We start from the raw sequence: 25,938 nt of genomic DNA, 5'->3' as shown, positions 1-25,938 counted from the left end.
TGTAACTAGGCCAGAATGAGAGAGAAAGGATTCTGTAACTAGGCCAGAATGAGAGAGAGAAAGGATTCTGTAACTTGGCCAGAATGAGAGAGAAAGGATTCGATAACTAGGCCAGAATGAGAGAGAGGGGATTCTGTAACTAGGCCAGAATGAGAGAGAGAGAGAGAGAGGATTCTGTAACTAGGCCAGAATGAGAGAGAGAGAGAAAGGATTCTATAACTAGGCCAGAATGAGAGAGAGAGAGGATTCTGTAACTAGGCCAGAATGAGAGAGAGAAAGGATTCTATAACTAGGCCAGAATGAGAGAGAGAGAGAGAGAGAGGATTCTGTAACTAGGCCAGAATGAGAGAGAGAGAGAGAGAGAGAGAGAGAGAGAGAGAGAGAGAGAGAGAGAGAGAGAGAGAGAGAGGATTCTGTAACTAGGCCAGAATGAGAGAGAGAAAGGATTCTGTAACTAGGCCAGAATGAGAGAGAGGGGATTCTGTAACTAGGCCAGAATGAGAGAGAGAGAGAGAGAGGATTCTGTAACTAGGCCAGAATGAGAGAGAGAAAGGATTCTATAACTAGGCCAGAATGAGAGAGAGAAAGGATTCTGTAACTTGGCCAGAATGAGAGAGAGAAAGGATTCTGTAACTAGGCCAGAATGAGAGAGAGAAAGGATTCTGTAACTTGGCCAGAATGAGAGAGAGAGAGGATTCTGTAACTAGGCCAGCATGAGAGAGAGAAATAATTCTGTAACTAGGCCAGAATGAGAGAGAGAACTAATTCTGTAACTAGGCCAGAATGAGAGAGAGAGAGAGAGAGAGAGAGAGAGGATTCTGTAACTAGGCCAGAATGAGAGAGAGAAAGGATTCTGTAACTAGGCCAGAATGAGAGAGAGGGGATTCTGTAACTAGGCCAGAATGAGAGAGAAAGGATTCTATAACTAGGCCAGAATGAGAGAGAGAAAGGATTCTGCAACTTGGCCAGAATGAGAGAGAGAAAAGATTCTGTAACTAGGCCAGAATGAGAGAGAGATGATTCTGTAACTAGGCCAGAATGAGAGAGAGAAAGGATTCTGTAACTTGGCCAGAATGAGAGAGAGAAAGGATTCTATAACTAGGCCAGAATGAGAGAGAGAAAGGATTCTGTAACTAGGCCAGAATGAGAGAGAGAAAGGATTCTGTAACTAGGCCAGAATGAGAGAGAGGGGATTCTGTAACTAGGCCAGAATGAGAGAGAAAGGATTCTGTAACTAGGCCAGAATGACAGAGAGAGGATTCTGTAACTAGGCCAGAATGAGAGAGAGATGATTCTGTAACTAGGCCAGAATGAGAGAGAGAGGATTCTGTAACTAGGCCAGAATGAGAGAGAGATGATTCTGTAACTAGGCCAGAATGAGAGAGAGAGGATTCTGTAACTAGGCCAGAATGAGAGATAAAGGATTCTATAACTAGGCCAGAATGAGAGAGAAAGGATTCTGTAACTAGGCCAGAATGAGAGAGAGGGGATTCTGTAACTAGGCCAGAATGAGAGAGAGATGATTCTGTAACTAGGCCAGAATGAGAGAGAGAGGATTCTGTAACTAGGCCAGAATGAGAGAGAGAAAGGATTCTGTAACTAGGCCAGAATGAGAGAGAGGGGATTCTGTAACTAGGCCAGAATGAGAGAGAAAGGATTCTATAACTAGGCCAGAATGAGAGAGAGAAAGGATTCTGCATCTTGGCCAGAATGAGAGAGAGAAAAGATTCTGTAACTAGGCCAGAATGAGAGAGAGATGATTCTGTAACTAGGCCAGAATGAGAGAGAGAAAGGATTCTGTAACTAGGCCAGAATGAGAGAGAGGGGATTCTGTAACTAGGCCAGAATGAGAGAGAAAGGATTCTATAACTAGGCCAGAATGAGAGAGAGAAAGGATTCTGCATCTTGGCCAGAATGAGAGAGAGAAAAGATTCTGTAACTAGGCCAGAATGAGAGAGAGATGATTCTGTAACTAGGCCAGAATGAGAGAGAGAAAGGATTCTGTAACTTGGCCAGAATGAGAGAGAGAAAGGATTCTATAACTAGGCCAGAATGAGAGAGAGAAAGGATTCTGTAACTAGGCCAGAATGAGAGAGAGAAAGGATTCTGTAACTAGGCCAGAATGAGAGAGAGGGGATTCTGTAACTAGGCCAGAATGAGAGAGAAAGGATTCTGTAACTAGGCCAGAATGAGAGAGAGAGGATTCTGTAACTAGGCCAGAATGAGAGAGATGATTCTGTAACTAGGCCAGAATGAGAGAGAGAGGATTCTGTAACTAGGCCAGAATGAGAGAGAAAGGATTCTATAACTAGGCCAGAATGAGAGAGAGAAAGGATTCTGTAACTAGGCCAGAATGAGAGAGAGGGGATTCTGTAACTAGGCCAGAATGAGAGAGAGATGATTCTGTAACTAGGCCAGAATGAGAGAGAGAGGATTCTGTAACTAGGCCAGAATGAGAGAGAAAGGATTCTATAACTAGGCCAGAATGAGAGAGAGAGGATTCTGTAACTAGGCCAGAATGAGAGAGAGAAAGGATTCTGCAACTTGGCCAGAATGAGAGAGAGGGGATTCTGTAACTAGTCCAGAATGAGAGAGAGATGATTCTGTAACTATGCCAGAATGAGAGAGAGAGGATTCTGTAACTAGGCCAGAATGAGAGAGAGAGAGGATTCTGTAACTAGGCCAGAATGAGAGAGAGAAAGGATTCTATAACTAGGCCAGAATGAGAGAGAGAAAGGATTCTGTATACCCACCCAAACTTACTCCACATAGCTGTTGTTGTTCTTGCTGTGTTGTTGCTACTGTGTTGTTCCTACTCTGAATTCCCTGCTGGGAGCTGTTTATCTGTTGGAGATGGCGCCGGAAATGGTGTGTTTGGATGTCTGTGAGTGTGATGATTGAGGGTGGTGTGTGTGTCTGCTATGCGTTTTCAGTCCAGAGTAAATGTTTTATGTTTGAAAAATCGCTCCATGTCCATTAGATTGGAAATTTAGGTGGGAATAGCCTGAGTTGGAATTGAACCACTAAACCTCTTGTCACCATTTGAGTAGAAAGAGAGTTACTGCCTGTAGATCAGAGGTGGCCAACCCTCCTTCTTGAGAGATGGGTGTGCTGGGTATTGTTCCACCACTGCTTTACCCTGGTTCTACTAATCAGCTGCTCATGAGGACCTTGATCATTAGCTGAATCAGGTATGTTATTTGTCAGTGGTAGAAAAAAGTGCCCAATTGTCATACTTGAGTACAAGTAAAGATACCTTAAATAGAAAATGACTCAAGTAAAAGTGAAAGTCACCCAGTAAAATACTACTTGAATAAAACTCTAAAAGTATTTGGTTTTAAATATACTTAAGTATCAAAAGTAAAAGTATAAATAATTTCAAATTCCTCATTTCAAGAATTTTCTTGTTTTTAAAATGAACGGATAGCCAGAGGCACACTCCCTACACTCAGACAATATTTACAAAAGATGCATTTGTGTTTCGTGAGTCTGCCAGTTCACAGGCAGTAGGGATTTATTTTATTTTATTTATTTGACCTTTATTTAACTAGGCAAGTCAGTTAAGAACAAATTCAAAAAAATTGTCAGCTCAGGGATGTAAACATGCAACCTTCCGGTTACTAGTCCAATGCTATAACCACTAGGCTACACTGCCACCCCAAGAAGATGACCACGTGCTCTCTTGATACGTGTGTGAATTATTCAAAATGAGTACTTTGGTTTGTCAGGGTAAATGTATGTTGTAAAAAGTACAATATTTTCTTTAGGAATGTAGTGAAGTAAAAGTAAAAGTTGTCAACAATATAAATAGTAAAGTAAATTACAGATACCCCCAAAAACTGCTTAATTAGTACTTTAAATAATTTTACTTAAGTAATTTACACCACTGATTACAGTATGGCTGAAGCAAAAGCCTGCACACCCAGTAGCTTTCCTGCAGGAGGGTTGGCTTCCACCCCTGTAGAGGAGATGAGTGTACAAGCATGGCATTACCTCCAAAACACTATTTTGATACAGTGTCGCTTCTTTTTTAATAATCTATGCAAATCTAAGTTTAGTAAAGGGTTTCACCCATGAGAGAGAGAGAAAAAACACACACAGAGAGAGAAAAAAAAAGAGAGAAAAATAGAAAAAACACAGAGAGAGAGAGAAAAACAGAGAGAGAGAAAAAACACAGAGAGAGAGAGAAAAAAAACACACACAGAGAGAGAGAGAAAAAACACAGAGAGAGAGAAAAAAAAACACAGAGAGAGAGAGAAAAAACACACAGAGAGAGAGAGAAACAAACACAGAGAGAGAGAGAGAAACAAACAGAGAGAGAGAGAGAGAGAGAGTGTGTTAATATATCTTGTTAGGGTAGAGCAGAGGGGAACTATAGCTGCTGTTAAATTTACTCTGTCATAAACAGGCCTTATTTAAACTGACAGCACTTCTGAGAACCACAACACTCACACCAGACACCATTTCACACAGATGTACACACTCTCTCAAACCAGACACCCAGGCCTGTATCAGGGAGTTTCAACCATTCTCAACGGCAGGTCTGTGGGCTAGCCATTCTGGTCTGTGTATGTTGCTTACAAGCCCATCAGACAGTCATCTCTCACTTTTTTTCGTCAGTTCTCAACCTGTTGGTTAATCTGGTCACCAGCCTTCGCTGTGTTTTGGACACTGGTGAACAGCCTTCGTTGTGTTTTGGACACTGGTGAACAGCCTTCGTTGTGTTTTGGACACTGGTCACCAGCCTTCGTTGTGTTTTGGACACTGGTCACCAGCCTTCATTGTGTTTTGGACACTGGTCACCAGCCTTCGTTGTGTTTTGGACACTGGTCACCAGCCTTCATTGTGTTTTGGACACTGGTCACCAGCCTTCGTTGTGTTTTGGACACTGGTCACCAGCCTTCGTTGTGTTTTGGACACTGGTCACCAGCCTTCGTTGTGTTTTCAACACTGGTCACCAGCCTTCATTGTGTTTTGAACACTGGTCACCAACCTTCGTTGTGTTTTGGACACTGGTCACCAGCCTTCATTGTGTTTTGGACACTGGTCACCAGCCTTCATTGTGTTTTGAACACTGGTCACCAACCTTCGTTGTGTTTTGGACACTGGTCACCAGCCTTCGATGTGTTTTGGACACTGGTCACCAGTCTTCGTTGTGTTTTGGACACTGGTCACCAGCCTTCGTTGTGTTTTGGACACTGGTCACCAGCCTTCCTTGTGTTTTGGACACTGATCACCAGCCTTCGTTGTGTTTTGGACATTTGGTCACCAGCCTTCGTTGTGTTTTGGACACTGATCACCAGCCTTCGCTGCATTCAGAATGACTGCCAGGGTTGGAAAGAAAAATAAATGAGACGACCTTAACCATCTAAACTGGAACAACCATTTCAGTAGCGGGGCAACAAGTCCAACTAACAGATTTGATTAGTTTAGAAAATGTATGTTATTTATCTTTGTGTAGCATAGAACAAAAATTATTGATTAATTAATCAATGTACAGGAATTTGTCCAATAGAAACTGTTGTTTGCAACTGTTGGACTAATGACTACACCCTAGATGCAAGGCTGTATTGAATGCTTCACTGTCTGTCACAATCTTTCTCTCGACCTGTGTGCACCTACATTGTGAACTTTCATTCATAGGCTAGGTTGCAGCAACCTCATCATGGGTATAGGGAAAATGTTAGTATCATGTAGTAGCCTAAACCTATTGATGTTACATTGAACTGGGTGAATGGAATATGAATGACAGTCATCCAATATGCTGTAATAGAAATAAGGCCATGCTCATGAAAAACATGGATGTCCTCCCTCATCTTAAAAGGGCACCGACCTCCACTAGTCAGTTCTGTGTGTAAGTTGACTATGCAAACAATTTGGGAATTTCAAACACATTAATGTTTCTTGTAAAAACAAGACGTGACGCAGTCCGTCTTTCCTCAACTTTTAGCCAAGAGAGACTGACATGCCTAGTATTAATATTAGTCCTCTGATTACATTTAAGAAAAAGATGTGCCGCTCTGTTCGGGGCCAGCTGCAGCTTAACTAGGTCATTCTTTGCAGTACTTGAACACATGTGACTCGTTTCAGGAAACTAGGCGTATGTTGCGAGTCACCACTTCACAGGAAAGGTATTTGAATGTAAACATAATTTTTTTTTTTTACCAAAATGCATTTTTATTGACAGAAATGCCATGTGGAAAATGTGAACTTTCATGTACCTTAATAACAAACTTGTACGCCGTCTGTAAATATGAATACAATTGTTAAATTATGAGCCTAGTTGATTTAGCCACGGAAAAAGACAGGAACCCTCACGCTAGCCATGATTGACTGAGATAATGGAAGGCCTGGACATGCTGAGAGCTGATTTCGGATTGGTCTGCCATGTAACATGCTTCTGTCTATAATATGAGCTGCTCAGTATGTGTATGTTAATCCTTTCTAACGCGGCTTTTTGAAAGAAATCACAAATTACTGCAAAAGTGTTGACAATGCTTTCCACTTTCTGGAGGACTGAGTTTTGAAATCAGTGGAATGCCCGGTGGAAGCAGAGTATGATAGCTAAGGAGATGGAGAATATTCTGCCGTTTGATTGCAAATATGTGGAGGAGGTCAAAAAGCATGGCGCTTGCAACGCCAAGCGTCGTGGGTTCGATTCCCGCTAGGGCCACCCATATGTAAAAGTAGTGGCCCCAGCCGACTTGTAAGTCGCTTTGGACAAAAGCGTCTGCTAAATGGGATATATTATATTATTATATTAAAAAGAGAACACAGAAGGCTGTTGTATAAAACACATGTCTCTGGATTACATCTTCAAACTAAGGGCAACCATGGCATCCGTGACAGAGAGGGAGGAGCATTCATCCATGTATACGGGCAAGATTGTTTAGCTAGCTACATTTTCAGATATATGATTCAAACGTGTTCTCAGTCGTTTTCATTGCAAGTTAAAGCATACTGTTAGCTAGTTAGCTAACATTAACCGTCTGGCTCGCTAGCTAACGTTACGTGTATGATCTGTGTAGTAATATTATTATTTTTTATCTCAGAGGCATTTGCATTGCTAGTTATAGCCTAATGTTAGCTAGCTAGCTAACATTGAACCTAGTTGGTTAGTTACCTGCATATTCATGCAGGGTAGTAACATTATGAGTTGGGATTGTGGTTCATTGTTTAGCTAGCTAGCTACATGTCTAAACAAAAGACACCACTATGCAAGTAACCATTTCACTGTACAGTTTACACCTTCTGTATCCTGTGTATGTGACAAATAAACTTTGATCTTATTTGATATAGTGTGTGTTTACCAGAGAGGGTAATGTGAAGAACAACATGACCTGCACCAAAGTCAAATTAAGATGTATCGTTAGGCCAACGAGACAGTGTCCAAGTTTTAAAATTATCTGGTAGACGCCCTGCTTTTATATAGTCACAATCACAACCGTAAGCTATTTTCTATAATTAGCTTGTGATTAACTTGTAAATACTGATCTTGTTGTGAGTTTATTTTACTGTAATATTGAATACAAATTAGCTGAAGACGTTGTCGGCTATATGATATGGTCATTATTTGAACTGGTTAGCCAGCTAACTTAAGGTTAGCCAGCTAGCAAGCTAGAAACGAACCAAAACATTGTTTAGAAACTTGCTTTTTGTTTCCATGGTTTGCTAGATTGACATGTACTAAATTCATTTTTAAATGGATGGGTATATTGGTGTTAAAATACACCAGTTGTGCCATTTTGCACCACATGGCTGCTGATGTCCTGCAGCCTGTAGTGTTTGTGTTTATACTTTTTCATAACGACAATGACAAGTTGTTGTTTTTTTAACTCCGTTTATTAAGTTTTACACACACACACAGACAAGACAACACAAAGCAATATAAATAATATACTCAACTAGAAAAAAAAAAAAAATAGCTTTAAAGATACCATACTTTAGACAAGTTAAACACACCAGGCAGAAGGCTACAAAGGTTAAAGGGCAATCTATAGTACACGGACAGAGCAAACACCTCACCATTGTTCTTGTAAACAGTCAAGGGATAAGGGTGGAGAAATGCAACCACTCACAGACAGTCATGGCCACAGACCGACCATCCACTGGACCAAAAATAAAAGTTTACAATGCTTTAAAATTAAAATGAAAAATGATTATTCATGTAGACGTGGACAAAATGTGAAAATAAAAATAACTGGGAGACACTTCAGTCATTGCCCGGGCAAGATGACCAAGGCATCCGCGGGTCACAATCAATAAGCACATGGACTTTAATGCCCCCCAGCAAAAACACAGAGAAAAGCTCCTCCAACCCACAAGGGGGTGAAATACAGACTTATTTTTGTTTTAATTGGAATGACATCAGAGGATGGACTGTTTAAAGTAAGACCGGAATGGAGCCCAAGCCTCATTAAACAGTTTGGGGTTCATGTGAATTGACTTAAAAAAATTCTAGTTTCAGAGAGCACAACACATCTCTCACCCAATATTTATAAGATGGGGGAGCTGCCATCTTCCAGTTCTGTAGTATTAGCCGTCTAGCTGAAAGAGTTGTTTAAGCAACAGTGTCCGACTGGATTCTTGATAGGGGGGTACCCACTTCAAAAAGGGCTGTAAGCGGAGACGGATCTATAACAGTGTCATATATATCAGAGAAACGTTTAAATATTAATTCCCAGAAACCCGACAGTTTATGACAGCCCCAAAGCATATGCAACAGAGTGGCTGGTTCCATTTAACATCTGACACAGGTAGGATCAAAATCAGAGAATATTCTTCCAAGTTTGGCCCCCGGCCAGTGGATACGGTGAACCACCTTGAATTGAATGAGACTGTGTCTAGTGCTAAAAGAGGACGAGTGCACCCTGTGCAGCACAGATTCCCAGGCGTCTTCCCCAAGTTCCTCCCCCAAATCCTTTTCCCATCGAGTCTTTAAAGGCACCAAAGCAGGGTTCTGTAAGTCATGAATGATTGCATATACATCTGAAATTGCGCCCCTAGGAAGCTTGTTCAGCTCCAAGATGCTCTCTATAGCTGTATTCGCAGGCCTATTTGGGAAATCCAGGTGTGTTAGCTCTGACAAAGTTTCTAGTCTGGAGATAGCGGAAAAAGTGGTATTGTTGGAGATTGAACTTTTTCTGCAGCTGAGAAAAAGAGGCAAATGTATCATCAAAGAATAATTGGGCTAACGAGGAGAGGCCTAGTGAGTGCCAAATTTCAAAAGCCCCATCATTCAAAGATGGAGGAAATCAAATGTTCTGATTGATTGGGTCTGATAGAGAAACGAGGCTAAAGGCTAAACGGAACTGATTCCACATTTTAAGAGACTGCTTTACAATTGTGTTGACACACCTTTTGCCTAGGGACACTGGGAGAGACAACACAGAAGAAAGTACAGCAGGTTTACATGTTTCAGACTCCATCTGGACCCAGATTGGTCTAGGGCCAGTAGGATCAGTCTGCAGCCAGTACAGAAGGGCTCTGAAATATGCAGCCCAATAATATGCCTGAAAAGTTTGGTAGAGCTAAACCCCCCAATGACCTAGGCTTCTGTAAATGTCTTCTACCAATCTGTGGTACATTGCCATCCCAAATAACATACATGAATGTTTGATCCAGTGAAATTAAAAAAAAGATTTTGGAATAAAAATGGGTAAACTTTGAAATAAATATAAACATTTGGGCAACACATTCATTTTAATGACATTAATCCTTCCGTTAAGAGAAAGGGGTAGTGAATTCCAAAAAGTAAAATATTGTTTCAAACTGTCTGCTAGAGCAACAAAGTTTTCCTGAAACAAATTTGAATATTTCCTTGTCACTTTAACTCCCAAGTAGGTGAATTGATCCCGGACAATCCTAAACTGAGAACTTGTAAAAGAGCACTTTAAAGCAGCCTTGTTTACCGGAAAAAGCTCACTCTTGCCTAGATTCAGCTTGTACCCTGAGATTGATCCAAACCTTTTAAGAACAGATAGGGCACGTGGCAATGAGGTATCGGGGTTGGAGATAAACAAAAGGATGTCGTCAGCATATAGCGAGACTTTCTGCTCTAAGCCCGTCCTGATTATACCTTGAATGGCATCATTAGAGCGTAGTGCAATGGCGAGAGGCTCGATTGCCAAAGCAAACAATAAGGGGGAGAGTGGACAACCCTGTCTGGATCCGCGGTGCAAGGGAAAACTTTTAAAATTGAAGTGAGACCCCAAAAAAACGTGTAGCCTCGGGAGACATTTATTGTTTACTGGGTCAATGCAAACGGATGCAGTAAACAAATAAACCAAAATATTGAGTCACTGAGACACTGTGTAAACAAACTAAATAGGTGAGCGAGACAGCCTAGAAACACAGGAGTTAAGTAAAACCTCAATACAATTCAATTAAAATGACTGAATGCTTGTAAGGCATGCACACTAGATGATCAAAACATTAGATCACATCAAATAAGCCTGAATGGGTTCTGTTGCTTGCTCACAGTTCGCAAGCAACAGTTGCTGAACTGTGAGCAAGTTCAAGACTTCTTGATGTGATGTTGATTGTGAGCCATAGCCTCATCCGGAGACTCAAATGTGTAGTCTTTACCCTCATGAGATAGCCATAAACGGGCCGGGAATCGCAGTCCATACTTCACAACTGGATGGTCCCGAAGTACTCGTTTGGCCTGTCCGAAAGCTGTGCGCTGCCTGGAAACAGTGGGGGAGTAGTCCTGGTAGATGGAGAAGCTCTGTCCTTGAAAGCTCAGAGTGGTATTGCGGGATCGTCGGAGAATCTCCATCTTCTCATGAAAAAAGTGCACTCGAAGAATTATGTCACGGGGCCTCTCCCCATCCCGGGGCTTTGGGCGCAGCGACTGGTGGGCTCGATCAATCAGGGGCTTTTCATCTAAGGCAAGAACATCCTTCAGCAGCCCTGAAACGAAATCCGTGGCGCGATGCATTTCCGCTGACTCTGGGACCGATACAAGTCTCAGATTATTGTGGCAAGAGAATCCCTCTAAACTCACACAGCTCTCCTTCACCTTTTTCAAATCCGCAGCTAGGCGTTTCCCGCCAGCCTCCAGGGATGTAGTTAATTCAGAGACATTGGTAGTGGAGGTCTCCAGTGCTGCGATCTTTGTAGTGTGTGACGCAGTTGTTGTTTTGAGTGATGTGATTGCTAACACAGTCTCGTTCCGCAGGATGGTTAAATCTGCCCTTAAAGTATCAGAAACCTCCTGTATTCGGGCCTCAATCATAGCAACCACCTCCGTTTTCATTTCAACTATCTCAGAGCGTAATAGTTTGATGGCCTCGAGAATGTTCGTTTCAGCGCCGCCAGGCCAAGCCGCACCCCCGGGTAAAGTGTGAGTCCCCGGGCCCTCAGACTCAGGAGACGGTCTGTGATGAGAGTGGGTCTTGTAGGCCGGGTTTTCTCAAAGTCATGCTTTTGGCCTTATGTTTCGTCGACATGCTGACATTCGAAAGCAAAGTAGTCTTGGTTTTTACGGAAAGGGATCACCAAACTAATATTTGAAAAATAAATATGGTTCTGCTGCAAAATTCACATAAACTATAAGAATACCACGGGAGCAAACGGAAAACACGTCAGTCGCATATGGCGTCCCTCCAATCCTCCTCCATAAAGACAATGACAAGTTTGATGTCGTACGACAATAGAATGTTCATGTCGATAGACGTAGTAGAAACCAGCCTTTAGCCCTGAAATCTTTGGTTGTTTAGTACACTACCATACTCCCTCTGTTTAGCACATGGCCTAACATGTGAATCCTTAAAGAGATGGGTGGGACTTAAGAGGCTGTGAAGGATGCTAAATGGGTGTAGACAAAGAGGAGCTCTCCAGTAGGTGTGCCAAAACATTCAAGGGCCATTTTCTCAAACGTGAGGTTACAAGTTTATCAACTTTCAAAGCAGAATTACTTACCCATTGTTCCTCAACTGTAGTGTATGATATATACCATTTTGTAGCTGATATACCATTTCAAATTTAGCTACATAAAGAGCATCTCTGACAGGCCTCTTGTCACATCCTGACCTTAGTTCCTTTTTTATGTCTCTTTTAGTTTGGTCAGGGCGTGAGTTGGGGTGGGCATTCTATGTTTGTTCTTTGTGTTATGGTTCTATGTGTTTGGCCTGGTATGGTTCCCAGAGGCAGCTGTCAATCGTTGTCTCTGATTGAGAACCATACTTAGGTAGCCTGTTCCCACCTGGTGTTTGTGGGTTGTTTTCTGTGTCTTCACCATACAGAACTGTTTCGATTTTCATTTCTTTTCCTCACTTTGTTATTTTGTATTTTTTGTGTTCAGTCTTAATAAATTTAACATGGACACGTACCACGCTGCATTTTGGTCCGATCTTGACTACTCTTCCTCAGACGAAGAGGAGAATCGTTACACCTCTCCACATCTTTACAGCCATTATCTGTATGTTTTGACCATGCCAGTTTACAATCTAAGGTTACACCAAGTAATTTATTGTCCTCAACTTGTTCAACAGTCACACCATTCATTACCAGATTCAGCTCAGGTCTAGAACTTAGGGAATAATTTGTACCAAATACAATGCTCTTAGTTTTAAAGATGTTCAGGATAAATGTATTAAGGGCCAACCATTCCAAAACAGACTGCAACTCTTTGTTAAGGGTTTCAATGACTTCATTAGCTGTGGCTGCAGATGCATATATGGTTGAATCGTCAGCATACATGGGACACCTGCTTTGTTAAATGCCAGTGACAGATCATTGGTAAAAATAGAAAAGAGTAGAGGGCCTAGACTAGAGAGCTGCCCTGAGGTGCACCACACTTTACATGTTTGACATTAGAGAAGCTTCCATTAAAGAACCATCTGAGTTCTATTAGATAGATGACTCTGAATTCACAATCGCAGAGGTTGAAAGTCCACAATACAATACACTACCATTCAAAAGTTTTGGGGTCACTTAGAAATGCCCTTGTTTTTGAAAGAGAACCATTTTTTCCCCATTAAAATAACATCCAGAAATACAGTGTAGACATTGTTAATGTTGTAAATTACTATTTACCTAGAAACTGCTGATTTTTTAAAATGGAATATCTACATAGGAATACAGAGGCCAATTATAAGCAATCATCACTCCTGTGTTCCAATGGCACGTTGTGTTAGCTAATCCAAGTGTATCATTTTAAAAGGCTAATTGATCATTAGAAAACCCTTTTGCAATTATGTTAGCACAGCTGAAAACTGTTGTGCTGATTTAAAGAAGCAATACAACTGTCCTCCTTTAGACTAGTTGAGTATCTGGAGCATCAGCATTACAGGCTCAAAATGGCCAGAAACAAGGAACTTTCTTCTGAAACTCGTCAGTCTATTCTTGTTCTGAGAAATGAAAGCTATTTCATGTGAGAAATTGCCAAGAAACTGAAGATCTTGTAAAACACTGTGTACTACTCCCTTCACAGAACAGCGCAAACTGGCTCTAACCAGAATAGAAAGAGGAGTGGGAGGCCACGGTGCACAACTGAGCAAGAGGATAAGTACATTAGAGTGTCTAGTTTGAGAAACAGACGCCTCACAAGTCTTCAACTGGCAGCTTCATTAAATAGTACACGCAAAACACTAGTCTCAACGTCAACAGTGAAGAGGCGACTCCGGGATGCTGGACTTCTAGGCAGAGTTGCAAAGAAAAAGCCATATCTCAGACTGGTCAATAAAAATAAAATATTAAGATGGGAAAAATAACACAGACACTGAACAGAGGAAGATTGGAAAAATATGTTATGGACAGACAAGTCTAAGTTTGAGGTGTTCGGATCACAAAGAAGAACATTCGTGAGATGCCGAAAAAAATGAAAAGATGGTGGATGAGTTACGTCATCTGTCAAGCATGGTGGAGGCAATGTGATGGTCTGGGGCTGCTTTGGTGGAGGCAATGTGATGGTCTGGGGCTGCTTTGGTGGAGGCAATGTGATGGTCTGGGGCTGCTTTGGTGGAGGCAATGTGATGGTCTGGGGCTGCTTTGGTGGAGGCAATGTGATGGTCTGGGGCTGCTTTGGTGGAGGCAATGTGATGGTCTGGGGCTGCTTTGGTGGAGGCAATGTGATGGTCTGGGGCTGCTTTGGTGGTGGTAAAGTGGGAGATTTGTTACAGGGTAAAAGGGATCTTGAAGAAGGAAGGTTATCACTCCATTTTGCAACGCCATGCCATACCCTGTGGATGGAGCTTAATTGGAGCCAATTTCCTCCTACAACAGGACAATGACCCATAGCACAGCTCCAAACTATGCAATAACTATTTAGGGAAGAAGCAGTCAGCTGGTATTCTGTCTATAATGGAGTGGCCAGCACAGTCACCGGATCTCAACCCTATCTAGCTGTTGTGGGAGCAGCTTGACGGTATGGGATGTAAGAAGTGCCCATCAAGCCAATCCAATTTGTGGGAGGTGCTTCAGGAAGCATGGGGTTAAATCTCTTCCGATGACCTCAACAAATTGACAACTAGAATGCCCAAGGGTCTGTAAAGCTGTAAAATTGCTTGAAATGGAGGATTCTTTGACGAAAGCAAAGTTTGAAGGACACAATTATTATTTAAATAAAAAAATCCTTATTTAGAACCTTGTCAATGTCTTGACTTTATTTCCTATTCATTTCATGTTTGTTTTCATGGAAAACAAGGACATTTCTAAGTGACCCGAAACTTTTGAACGGTAATGTACGTTTTCTCAACAACAGATTAGGGTCAGTAATATCAAAGGCCGCACTGAAATCTTACAGTACAGCTCCCACAATATTCTTATTATTATCAATTTCTTTCTACCAATCATCAGTCCTTTGTGTTAGTGCAGTACATGTTGAGTGCCCTTCTCTATAAGGATGTTGAAAGTCTGTTGTTAACAGAGAAATAGCATTGTATTTGGTCAAACACCAATTTTTCCCAAAAGTTTACTGGCAGCAAGCTTATAGGTCTGCTGTTAGAACCAGTAAAGACCGTTTTACCACTCCTGGGTAGCGGAATGACTTTAGCTTCCCTCCAGACCTGAGGACGAAGACTTTCCTCTAGGCTCAGATTAAAGATATGACAGATAGGAGTGGCTATAGAGTCAGCTACCATCCTCAGTAGCTTTCCATCTAAGTTGTAAATGCCAGGAGGTTTGTCATTACTGACCGATCACAATTACTTTTCACCTCCCACACTAACTTTACAATTACTTTTTCACCTCCCACACTAACTTTACAATTACTTTTCACCTCCCACACTAACTTTACAATTACTTTTCACCTCCCACACTAACTTTACAATTACTTTTCACCTCCCACACTAACTTTACAATTACTTTTCACCTCCCACACTAACTTTACAATTACTTTTCACCTCCCACAACTTTACAAAATTCGAACATCGAACAAGGCTTTTTTTTTCATAATATTTTTTTTATGCGTGATTACAATGTTTGTAAATAAATAATCATTAAAATAATTGGCAACATCAAATGGTTTTGAGATAAATAAGCCATCTGATTTGATGAAGGTGGAGTTGAATTTTGTCGTTCTGCACATAATCTAATGTAAAATACTCCAAAATATTCCATCATTCATCTTGGCTTCATAATACAGTTTCTTCTCATTTTTGTTGAGTTTAGTCTCATAACTTCATAATTTGCAGTCAGTCAGATGTACAGCCAGACTTATTGGCCACTCCTTTGGCCTCATCTCTTTCAGCCATACAGTTTTTACATTCCTCGTCAATCTATGGAGCCTTAAGAGTTCTAACAGTCAGTTTCTTATCAGGTGCATGTCTATCCATAATTGGAAGAAGCAATTTCATAAATGTATCAAGTGCAGTGTCTGGATGCTCCTTATTATTAATCACATCAGACCAACAAATATGTTTAACATCATCCACGGAAGAGTCACAGCAAAATATTGATCTCCTATACACTATTTTAGGCCCAGCTATCAGAACTTTTGTTTTCCTGGATATAGCCACTATATGGTGATGACTGCAGCTAATGGGTACGGATACAGCTTTAGAACAGAGTCTAGTAAAAATGTGATCGATACATGTGGATCATCTTGTTCTTGTAGTGTTTGTAATCACCCTGGTAGGTTGATTAATAACCTGAACCAGATTACAGGCACTGGTTACAGTGAGAAGCTTCCTCTTGAGTGGACAGCTTGATGAAAACCAGTCAATATTCAGGTCCCCAAGAAAGTAAACAGAGAGGTCTACATCACATACACTATCAAGCAGTTCACACGTATTATTTAGATACTGACTTAGCACTTGGCGGTCTATATTAACACCCCTAAAAGAAAAGGCTTTAGATGGTACTTGACATAAGATCTTATAAGCATTACAGGGATATGGCTCTCAATATATACAGCCACATTTCCCCCATGAAGCATTCCTGTCTCTTCTGTAGATGTTATACCCTTGTATTGCTATTGCTGTATCATCAAAGTAATGATCTAAGTGAGTCTCAGAAATGTTATCTGATCTTGACAAGTTATTGATTTAATGAACCTTATTTCTAAGGCTACATATATTAATATGGGCTATTTCCAGCCCTTTCCTGGGTATCAGATATAGACATAATATGGAAAAGAACAAACAGAGCAAGAACAAAATATATACGGTCCATTAAATCAGTTGATGTGTGCTGCAGGGTTGAAGCTACGAACCCATATGCTTGGCTCATAATTCCGTTAAAATGCAATTAGTTTCAATCAACTGTGTTTGCTGGGGATGGGGGAAACGTGTAACACCAATCAGGCCCCCCAAGGACTAGAATTGCCCAGGCCTGAGCTAGACCATGCTGGTCAGACCAGTATTGACCAGCTTGGACCAGCATAGACCTGCATGGACTAGTATGGACCAGCATAGACTAGCATAAACCAGCATAGACCAGTTTCGACCAGTTTGAAATTTAGGCTAGTCTACGCTGAAACACATTGAATAACACATTCATAAGTGGCAAACATAAAATACATCATAAGGAATAGGGTTTTAAAATGCCTGTCCTATATCAAGGAGATATAAGAAAGCTCAGGAAAATATATATATATATTTTTTTTACATTCAGACAAGTCCCGTGACACTCATGGGGGTCATAGGTCAAAACAGAGAACACCATCATGTTTGTGAGAGCCTCATCTTTCCATAGAGTGGTCATATTAGTTTTGTAGGCCAAACCGTTCATCGTTGCTTTGTTTCGTTAGAAGACCGGTTGTCGGGATGTCAAATGTTCTGACAAACACCGTCATAGCTCTGCCACCTCCCACCAAAGATTCAGAAGACATGTTAGTTTGTAGGCCAAACCGTTCATACGCTTTGTTTCGTTAGAAGACCGATTGTCGGGATGTCTGCCACCTCCCACCAAAGATTCAGAAGGCCGACAGAGGCTGTTGTGGATTAAGACAAAGCCCTTATCTGTGGCATTTGGTGGCAGTGGCTTTGAGGATTCTAGTGCGCTAAAAACAGAAAGCGTACGGACCCTGTTTTATATACTGGCAGGTGTCTTCACTGACATTTTCAACATGTCGCTGATTGAGTCTGTAATACCAACATGCTTCAAGCAGACCACCATAGTCCTTGTGCCCAAGAACACAAAGGCAACCTGCCTAAATGACTACAGACCCGTAGCACTCACGTCCGTAGCCATGAAGTGCTTTGAAAGGTTGGTCATGGCTCACATCAACACCATTATCCCAGAATCCCTAGACCCACTCCATTTTGCATGCCGCCCAAACAGATTCACAGATGATGCAATCTATATTGCTCTCCACACTGCCCTTTCCCACCTGGACAAAAGGAACACCTACGTGAGAATGCTATTCATTGACTACAGCTCAGCATTCAACACCGTAGTATCCTCAAAGCTCATCACTAAGCTAAGAATTGTGGGACTAAACACCTCCCTCTGCAAATGGATCCTGGACTTCCTGACGGGCCGCCCCCCAGGTGGTGATGGTAGGTAGCAACACATCTGCCACGCTCATCCTCAACACTGCAGCCCCTCACGGGTGTGTGCTGTACTCCCTGTTCACCCACGACTGCATGGCCAGGCACAACTCCAACACCATCATTAAGTTTGCAGACAACACAACAGTGGTAGGCCTGATTACCGACAACGACAAGACAGCCTATAGGGAGGAGGTCAGAGACCTGGCAGGGTGGTGCTAGAATAACAACCTATCCCTCAACGTAACCAAGACCAAGGAGATTATTGTGGACTACAGGAAAAGGACGACCGAGCACGCCCCCATTCTCATCGACGGGGCTGTAGTGGAGCAGGTTGAGAGCTTCAAGTTCCTTGGTGTCCACAACAACAACAAACTAGAATGGTCCAAACACACCAAGACAGTTGTGAAGATGGCACGACAAAGACTATTCCCCCTCAGGAAACTAAAAAGATTTGGCATGTGTCTTGAGATCCTCAAAAGGTTCTACAGCTGCAACATCGAGAGCATCCTGACTGGTTGCATCACTGCCTGTTACGGCATTGCTTGGCCTCCGACCGCAAGGCACTCCAGAGGGTAGTGCGTACGGCCCAGTACATCACTGGGGCAAAGCTGCCTGCCATCCAGGACCTCTACACCAGGCGGTGTCAGAGGAAGGCCCTAAAAATTGTCAAAGACCCCAGCCACCCCAGTCATAGACTATTCTCTCTACTACCGCATGCCAAGTCTAGGACAAAAAGGCTTCTCAACAGTTTTTACCCCCAGACTATTTGCATTGTGTGCCCCCCTCCCTCCATCCCCTCTTTTACGCTGCTCCTACTCTCAGTTTATCATATATGCATAGTCACTTTAACTATACATTCATGTACATACTACTTCAATTGGGCCGACCAGCCAGTGCTCCCGCACATTGGCTAACCGGGCATCTGCATTGTGCCCCACCCACCACCCGCCAACCCCTCCTTTACCCTACTGCTACTCTCTGTTCATCATATATCCATAGTCACTTTAACCATATCTACATGTACATACTACCTCAATCAGCCTGACTAACCGGTGTCTGTATGTAGCCTCTCTACTGTATATAGCCTCTCTACTGTATATAGCCTCGCTACTGTATATAGCCTCTCTACTGTATATAGCCTCTCTACTGTATAAAGCCTCGCTACTGTTATTTTTCACTGTCTTTTTACTGTTGTTTTATTTCTTTACTTACCTATTGTTCACCTAATACATGTTTTGCACTATTGGTTAGAGCCTGTAAGTAAGCATTTCACTGTTGTATTCGGCGTACGTGACAAATAAACTTTGATCTGATTTGATACAACGATGGAGCACGGGTTGGGAGCTACAACAAAACTACCAAGGAACCAGGTACTGATGGCATTAACAAAAGGCACAATGCAGAAGGATATATTGTGGAGTGGGCTTGGGGACACCACAGAGATTGGCACACAGACAACCACATATCAGCAATACTGCATTTTCTGTGAGCAAGAGGCAACGTGATCCACAGCTGTGTGCTGTGGACTTGCTCCAATTGAGCATTAAAAAGAAGAAGCTCAGCTCCAGTTCATTTATTTAGAACAAATATATTTAAGCTTTATGTAACTAGGCAAGTCAGTTAAGAACAAATTCTTATTTACAATGACGGACTACCGCGGCCAAACCCTAACCCGGGCAACGCTGGGCCGATTGTACGCCCCCTTATGTGACTCCCAATCATGGCTGGTTGTGATACAGCCTGGATTCGAACCAGGGTCTGAGATGCAGTGCCTTAGACAGCTGCGCCACTCGGGAGCCCTGAGTTGGTAGAGGTGATGGTTATTGAGCTACAAGAAAACAGCACTGGCTCACCTGATCTGTCCAATCCCCACCGAGATCCAAGAGGCCCGGTGCCAGTGACATTCCGTCTGGACCCGTCACTGCCCAAGTTCACTGACAATGATGAAAAATTGCAACGTTTGAACAGATGGCGGCTACCTGTGGCTGGCCCGAGAGAAGCGTGAGTGATTTGGCTTGTAAGTCTGTTAACAGGAAAGGCAAGAGAAGCCTATGTGACTACGGACATTCACTTTGTTCATGATTATGACAGTGTTAAGGAAGCGATTCTTAAAATGAATGAAATCAACAAAGATTGACGACTTTCGTGAAGCAAAGAAGACAAAGTCGTACTTGGCTCTTAAGCCTTATTGTTATTATTAAATGCCTAATTGGTGGTGTGCTGCAGAGATGGTTGTCCTTCTGGAAGGTTCTCCCATCTTCACAGAGGAACTCTAGAGCCGAGGAACTCTAGAGCTCTGTCAGAATGACACCTCCCTGACCAAGGCCCTTCTCCCCCGATTGCTCAGTTTGGCCGGGTGTCCAGCTCTAGGAAGAGTCTCGGTGGTTCCAAACTTTTACCATTTAAGAATGATGGAGGCCACTGTGTTCTTAGGGACCTTCAATGCTGCAGAAATGTTTTGGTACCCTTCCCCAGATCTGTGCCTTGACACAATCCTGTCTCGGGGCTCTACGGACAATTACTTCGACCTCATTGCTTGGTTTTTGCTCTGACATGCACTGTCAACTATGAGACCTCATATAGACAGGTGTGTGCCTTTCCAAATAATTCAATTGAATTTAGCACAGGTGGACTTCGATCAAGTTGTAGAAACATCTCATGGATGATCAATGAAAACAGCATGCACCTGACCTCAGTTTTGAGTCTCATAGCAAAAGGTCTAGATTAGCAAACATTTCTAGAAACCTGTTTTCGCTTTGTCATTGTGGGTTATTGTGTGTAGATTGAGGATGTTTTATTTAATCCGTTTGAGAATAAGGCTGTAACGTAACAAAATGTGGAGAAAGTCAAGGGGTCTGAATACATTCCAAAGGCACTGCACAATTATAAAATCCACACATACAGCAAGTGTGCAGTTAAACCTGGCAAAAAAACACAAATTTCTTTCCACATGGCTGTGGGGTGAGACAGGGATGTAGCTTAAGCCCCACCCTCTTCAATACATATATCAAGGAATTGGCAAGGGCACTAGAACCGTCTGCCGCATCCAGCCTTACTCTACTAGAATCTGAAGTCAAATGTCCACTGTTTGCTGATGATCTGGTGCTTCTGTCCCCAATCAAGGAGGGCCTACAGCAGCACCTACATTTTTTGCACAGATTCTGTCAGACCGAGGCCCTGACCTGGGCCCTGACAATCTCAGTAAGACCAAAATAATGGTGTTCAAGTAAACATCAGCACCACAAGTAACTTCTGCATTCAGAATGCAACGTAAAACATCAAATAATGCATGCAGAGCAGAATTAGGCTGATACCGGCTAATTATCAAAATACAGAAAAGAGCCAATAAATTCTACAACCACCTAAAAGGAAGCGATTCCCATACCGTCCAAAACAAAAGCCATCACCTACAGAGATATGAACCTGGAGAAGAGTCCCCTAAGCAAGCTGGTCCTGGGGCTCTGTTCACAAACACAAACAGACCCCACAGAGCCCCAGGACAGCAACACAATTAGACCCATCCAAATCATGAGAAAACAAAAAGATAATTACTTGACTCATTGGAAAGAATTAACATAAAAACGGAGCAAGCTAGAATGCTATTTGGCCCTAAACAGAGAGTACACAGTGGCAGAATATCTGACCACTGTGACTGACTCAAACTTAAGGAAAGCTTCGACTATGTACAGACTCAGTGAGCATAGCCTTGCTATTGAGAAAGGCCAATTTCCATTTCACTTGCGTTGGTTTCCCATGCCAATAAAGCCCTGAAATTGAAATGTAATTGGAGAGAGAGAGAGAGAGAGAGAGAGAGAGAGAGAGAGAGAGAGAGAGAGAGAGAGAGAGAGAGAGAGAGAGAGAGAGAGAGAGAGAGAATGTCAGGAGAGAGAAGAAGTTTACCTGACAAAGACCATAATGTTGTAATTTGCCTCATTAAACCAATGACATTTGGGAAAAGCAGTACAGTGAGCAGACGTTCCTCTTCTCTTCTAGTAGGAGAGAAACCGGGAGAGGTGTGAGTGTGGTGGGGGCAGTGGGACTGCAGCTGGCATGGGACGATTCTGTGTGTGTTGATGAACTGTGTCCTGCGTTTCCAGGGAAACGGGGGAGCCATCATAGGGGTGGACAGGAAACTCTAACAGGGCTGACTTCCTGTGGCTCTCCTGATGGCCGATCAGATAGTGTGTGTGTGTGTGTGTGCGTGTGTGTGTGTTGGGAGTTCTTGTTGTAAACTAAGCAGCACCGAAATGTGTTTTGGATTGCATCCATCACCATCATGCTTTTGTTTTTGCTTTTTTTGTTTGTTGAGCATTTCGAGATGCGATTGTTCCTGGTAAATCAGGGATCTCAGATTTTCCCCAACTGTATATTACAAAATGCTATGCCAAGAGCTCCAGACCTGTATGGCACAGGAGGGATTGTGCTAGTGCAGTGGACAGCTAAACTACCATCGCACAGTGATGTAGCCTTCCTAAGACTTGAGGTGTAGTCACCTTTATCCATGAATGGATCCAATAGCAGGAATTATGCTAGAATGCTTTGTGATTGTGACGTTGTCTGAAGTCTGGGTTCGCGGTGGAATAGAATGCATTACTGTTAGAGGAATTCTAAATTCCTATATGTTTTGTAGCCAAAACCAAATTCACACTCTATCTATTTCATAATAAGTTTTATCATTTTTTATCATTTTGCATGAAATAGCAAGAGACCAGTCTTAAAAACAAGTTCAGCATTTATTCTTGATGAGTACTGACCCAAAATACAAAGAACATTACATTTTAAAGAGAAAAATGACGTCATCAGTTCTCACACTTTCTCCGATCCACACAATAGCGCAGTGTCTTCAGGTCTGGAGATTGTCTCCTACTCCCCTCATAAAGCAAACGTTCCAATCTGTCTAAAAGACATACGCTCCTCCACTAACGGAACATCAAAGAACATTCTTATCTGTCTAAAGAGATATACCCTCCTTCTCCCTTAAACCCGCAAGGTACAGACAATTCATTCGTTTTACCTACAATTTCAGTCCTAGTTTAACCAAAAACCCATACATTTCATACCATAACATAATAGTATTAAAACTTAATGGTTCTAATAAAAATGTATACATAATTAATCATTTCAACTATAATTTCCTCCAACAATTACACAGTATAGTATATCAGCGCTGGTCCTGGAGAGAGAAGATTTTTTTCGTTTTTCCTGATCTCAGCTGTGACTTCCTACTGAGTGATAACACACACACACACCAGTGGTAATGATAATTGCTCAGTCAAGTGTCACTGTGTCATGTTCTAACTGTTCAGCAGACCACACAAACACACACGTACACACCCACACACACACACACTTGTGATAGATACTGTAAATACAACCATATTTATATTTTGTACTTTAACTATTTGCCCATGGTTACAACACTGTATAGTGGCAAAAAAAAGTATGAAAATACCTGGATTTCAGCATAAATTGGTAATAATATTTGATCTGATCTTCATTTAGGTCACTACAATAGACAAACACAGTCTGCTTAGACTAATAACACACAGATAATTAGTTGTTTTCATGTCTATATTGAACACACTGTGTAAACAATCACAGTGCAGGAAGTTTGTGAACCATTAGATTTAATAACTGGTTGACGCTTCTTTGGCAGCAATAACCTCAACCAAATGTTTTCTGTAGTGTCGTATCAGACCTGTACAACGGTCAGGAGGAATTTTGGACCATTCCTCTTTACAAAACTGTTTCAGTTCAGCAATTTTCTTGGGATGTCTGGTGTGAACTGCTCCCTGAGGTCATGCCACAGTATCTCAATCAGGTTGAGGTCAGGACTCTGACTGGACCACTCCAGAAGGTGTATTTTCTTCTGTTGAAGCCATTCTGTTGTTGATTTACTGTATTTTGGGTTGTTGTCCTGTTGCATCACCCAACTTCTGTTGAGCTTCAATTGGTGGACATTCTCCTAGCAAAATGTCTTGATAAACTTGGGAATTCATTTATCTGTCGATGATAGCAAGCTGTCCAGGCCCCGAGGCAGCAAAGCAGCCCCAAACCATGATGCTCCCTCCACCATACTTTACAGTTGGGATGAGGGTTTGATGTTGGTGTGTTGTGCCTTTTTCTTCTCCACACACAGTGTTGTATGTTCCTTCCAAACAACTTAAGAAGAATCCTAGAGTGTCAGCTAAAGACTTACAGAAATCTCTGGAATGTGCTGACATCTCTGTTGACGGGTCTATGATACGTAAAACACTAAACGAGAATGGTGTTCATGTGAGGACACCACAGAAGAAGCCACTGCTGTCCAAAAAAACATTGCTGCACGTCTGAAGTTTGTAAAAGAGCACCTGGATGTTCCACAGCGCTACTGGCAAAATATTCTGTGGACAGATGAAACTACAGTTAACCTCATTGAGCATTCTGCACTGTGCTCTTGCAGTCATCTTTGCAGGACGGCCAGTCCTAGGGAGAGTAGCAACAGTGCTGAACTTTCTCCATTTATAGACAATGTGTCTTACTGTGGACTGATGAACATCAAGGCTTTTAGAGATAGTTTTTTTAAACCTTTCAAGCTTTATGCAAGTCAACTATTCTTAATCTTAGGTCTTCTGAGATCTCTTTTGTTAGAGGCATGGTTGATATCAGGCAATGCTTCTCGTGAATAGCAAACTCAAATTTTGTGAGTGTTTTTTATAGGGCAGGGCAGTTCTAACCAACATCTCTAATCTCATCTCATTGATTGGACTCCAGGTTAGCTGACTCCTGACTCGAATTAGCTTTAGGAGAAGTCATTAGCCTAGGGGTTCACATACTTTTTCCAACCTACACTGTGAATGTTTAAATTAAACATTCAATATACATTCAATATAGACAATAAAAATAATTTGTGTTATTAGTTTAAGCACACTATGTTTGTCTATTGTTGTGACTTAGATTAAAGATTAAAGATCAGATCAAATTTGATGACCAATTTATTCAGAAATCCAGGTATTTCCAAAGGGTTCACATACTTTTTCTTGCCACTGTATATAGCCATAATATAACATTTGAAATGTCTCTATTCTTTTAAAACTTTTGTGAGTGTAATGTTTACTTTTTTATTGTTTATTTCACTTTTGTTTATTGTCTAATTCACTTGATATGGCAATGTTAACATAGGTTTCTCTCATGTCAATAAAACCCTTTGAATTGTATACTGTGGACATGGTCTCTTCCTCAGAGAACTGAAAAGGGAAGTGGCCAATCTCTCTCTTTCATCATATCTTTCTCTCTCTCTCTCTCTGTCTCTCTCTGTCTCTCTGTCTCTCTGTCTCTCTGTCTCTCTGTCTCTCTGTCTCTCTGTCTCTCTGTCTCTCTGTCTCTCTGTCTCTCTGCCAATTCAATTCAATTCAAGGGGCTTTATTGGCATGGGAAACATGTGTTAACATTGCCAAAGCAAGTAAGGTAAACAATAAAAATTAACAGTAGACATCACACATACAGAAGTTTCAAAACAATAAAGACATTACAAATGTCATATTATATATATACAGTGTTTTTACAAGGTACAAATGGTAAGGGACACAAGATAAAATAAATAAGCATAGATATGGGTTGTATTTACAATGGTGTTTGTTCCTCACTGGTTGCCCTTTTCTCGTGGCAACAGGTCACAAATCTTGCTGCTCTGATGGCACACTGTGGAATTTCACCCAGTAGATATGGGAGTTTTTCAAAATTGGATTTGTTTTTGAATTCTTTGTTGATCTGTGTAATCTGAGGGAAATATGTCTCTCTAATATGGTCATACATTGGGCAGGAGGTTAGGAAGTGCAGCTCAGTTTCCACCTCATTTTGTGGGCAGTGAGCACATAGCCTGTCTTCTCTTGAGAGCCATGTCTGCCTACGGCGGCCTTTCTCAATAGCAAGGCTATGCTCGCTGAGTCTGTACATAGTCAAAGCCTTCCTTCATTTTGGGTCAGTCACAGTGGTCAGGTATTCTGCCGCTGTGTACTCT

The 25,938-nt window shown here is 41.8% G+C and overlaps 1 protein-coding gene across 2 annotated transcripts in view; it reads left to right on the top strand.

Annotated features, from left to right (window-relative positions):
- The window catches only part of LOC135549536 (proto-oncogene tyrosine-protein kinase Yrk-like), a 67,622-nt gene that overhangs the window by 9,932 nt on the left and 31,752 nt on the right, over positions 1-25,938 (top strand). The window lies entirely within an intron of this gene.

The sequence above is a fragment of the Oncorhynchus masou genome, chromosome 12 (genome assembly GCF_036934945.1).
Source record: "Oncorhynchus masou masou isolate Uvic2021 chromosome 12, UVic_Omas_1.1, whole genome shotgun sequence".
In the NCBI taxonomy this organism is placed as follows: domain Eukaryota; kingdom Metazoa; phylum Chordata; class Actinopteri; order Salmoniformes; family Salmonidae; genus Oncorhynchus; species Oncorhynchus masou.
Note: the sequence above shows the minus strand (reverse complement) of the source record. Positions and strands in the feature narration are given on the sequence as shown.